Source organism: Prionailurus bengalensis, chromosome B4 (assembly GCF_016509475.1).
Source record: "Prionailurus bengalensis isolate Pbe53 chromosome B4, Fcat_Pben_1.1_paternal_pri, whole genome shotgun sequence".
Lineage (NCBI taxonomy): Eukaryota > Metazoa > Chordata > Mammalia > Carnivora > Felidae > Prionailurus > Prionailurus bengalensis.
In genome coordinates this window covers 45,048,047-45,050,956 of record NC_057358.1, presented here as the reverse complement: position 1 = coordinate 45,050,956, position 2,910 = coordinate 45,048,047, and positions in this window count along the sequence as shown.

The following is a 2,910-nucleotide window of genomic DNA, read 5'->3' as shown; positions in this document are numbered from 1 at the left end:
TGATGTATAATTGGAGTACGTTTTCCTGTCTTGGCATATGTTTTGTCTTCCCCCTGTTATGCCCAGAATTCATGATCCCCAAAGACCACTAGGGAGCCGAATCCGTTGCAAAAGCAAAAGAGCCTTTATTCGAGCTAGCTCCAGCTCAATCCCCTACCTGCACCGACGTAGCGGTGAGATACCGGGGAGAGAGAGCGAGTTTCAAAAGGGCAAAGGTTTTATTGGGGCCTAGGGGCAGTTAGTGAGGTAACAGCTGTGGCCTCAGCCGATTGGCTGGGGAAGGGTTGGAGTCCTGTTACGCAGGTCGCCGGGTGTGTTTTGATCAGGAAGTTTGAACGGGTGAGCGGGAGGTTACTCAAGGGGAGGAGGCGTGGTCTAGGTGAAGGACACAGAACAAGATGGAGTTGGCCGGCGTAGGCCCGCCCTTTCACCCCCGACTTGACTCATGTAATAGTAAACTCCGCCAAATGGAAAGGTGCGTTAGTGCCATTTGGTAAATGTAGGCAAATGAGCTTGAGATCGTGAGATTCCTCCTTGAATGTACAGCCGGGGAATGAACAAGTTCACGTTGGGGTTTGGCAGTAGGCGTGCTTTGTTTGGTACTCTGTCTCTTGAATAATCTTCATTGAGGTGACCTGATGGCATTTAGGTTAACAGTTTTCTTTATATAAATGAAGGAATGGGTAGTTCTAACCTTGAACTCCCAGCCCGAGGTTTTCAACACCCAGCTGCTGTGTTGTATGTTTGTAGGTCTTTCAGAAGAGAGGAAGAGGGGCTCTTTCCAACCGCATCACAGATTTCTTCCCGCAGGGGAATATGGTGCCTTCAAGTTGAGAAATGTTACACTATGTCAATCAGTGCTATGCAATTACTTCTTAGATACACTGCACAAATTACGGATCCTTTACATCAGGTACATTTGGAGCCCCAGGTTTGTGCCAAGCACTACTCTAAGGGCTGGGAGGGAACAAACCAACAAGAGATTCTAATCTCCACGAGCTTGCATTTTAGCGATACAGGGAATAAACCAATACGTAAACATGAAATAGAATGTCAGGTGGCAATAAATAGTGTAAAAGAAAAAAGACACCAGAAAGGGATAAGGATTGGCGTAATTGCTGGAGGCACCTTTATTTTAAACGGGGAGGTCTCTAAATAATGAGAGAATATGAAAATGGTTTCGTGAGGTAGGAGAGCAGTAACCATTTGAATATCTAGGGAGAAGAATCCAGGCAGAGAGCAGATGTAAAGACCGCAGGGAGGGAGCATACTTTGGCCTGTTTCAGAAATGGCGAGTAAGGGGAAGTGGATAGTTCAAGAACCTTGGATTGCCTTGCAAGTTAAAAAAAAAAAAAAAAGTTGGTAATAGACACAAAATGACAATATTCAAAGGTATAAGAAAGTATTTTATGGAAAAACATTATCCAAGTTCTGATTCCCTCAAGGCAATCAGGTAGTATTGGGTTTTTTTTTGTTTTTTTTTTCAACGTTTATTTATTTTTGGGACAGAGAGAGACAGAGCATGAACGGGGGAGGGGCAGAGAGAGAGGGAGACACAGAATCGGAAACAGGCTCCAGGCTCTGAGCCATCAGCCCAGAGCCTGACGCGGGGCTCGAACTCACGGGCAGCGAGATCGTGACCTGGCTGAAGTCGGACGCTTAACCGACTGCGCCACCCAGGCGCCCCTGTTTTTTTTTTTTTAAATCTCTTTCCGATTTGTGTGTGTGTGTGATTGGCAAACTGATGCAAATTCAGGGAAGGGGGGAGGGCATCGTTTTTACTCTAACAACAACCATTAGGTAATGTCTTTTTAAAACCCTATGGGTAAGTTTACTGCCCAGCTGGTGCTGTTTTATACCTTTCCCCTCTGCTCCTGCTCATTTTAAACAATTTTATGATGGAGTCTTTCAAACATTTTTTAAATGTCTTAAAAAACACTACGCACTCCCTGGGTTGCCTGGGTGGCCCGGTCGGTGGAGCGTCCAACTTCGGCTCAGGTCACGATGTCACAGCTCGTGAGTTTGAGTCCCATGTCCGGCTCTGTGCTGACAGCTCAGAGCCTGGAGCCTGCTTAGGATTCTGTGTCTCCCTCTCTCTCTGCCGCTCCTCCGCTCATGCTCTGTCTCTCTCTGTCTCAAAAGTAAATAAGCATTCAAAACCAAAAAACACTCTCTACTTCCCGGCACTGAGATTTTTTTGCCCATCTGGTATCTTTACTGTTACTCCTTTATCAGTATAGGTAGAGTCCTCTCATTTGTACTGGCTATTCAACGCTTCAGTTATATAGCTATCCATAGTTTTGTCAGCCCTCTTAGTGGATATTGAAGCTTTTTTTAAAATTGCAATTATACTTTATCTCATAGTTCTAACATCCTTACCTCTAAACACTGTCGGTTTCCGGGTTACATTTATCCTATCGCTGGAGCGAAAAACAATAACAACGAATGCCGAAGAGTTGGAAAGTCTTCAGTAGTAATACCCTAAAACGCTGGTTGAAGGTACAGAAGAAAGAATACGAATTGGGTGGGCCTGAAGTAGGTTTGTTTTGTTTTGTTTTTTGGTTTTTGTTCCTTTTACAGCAAGGGATCGGGGACTTGAATTGCTTTATCAAGAGACAGAGGCTATCTGGGTGAGAACATAGCCAGAGATTAACTAGAAGGCTATCATCCGGTGGTCACACATTAGCTGTAATTGGTATAAGGCTCATGAGTTTTGCATGTTTGATAGAACAGCACCTGTTGAGACAATCCTACACCCGAAATACTTGCATGCTTTTCATTTGCCGAGAGTGATGCTATCACAAATAACTCAATTGACACGTTGTAGGGGGCTCCTGCATTTATTGCAAGGGTGCAATTTTTGAAAGTACTTTTGCTCTTAGTGGAATGGAAAAATGTATTTATACAGAC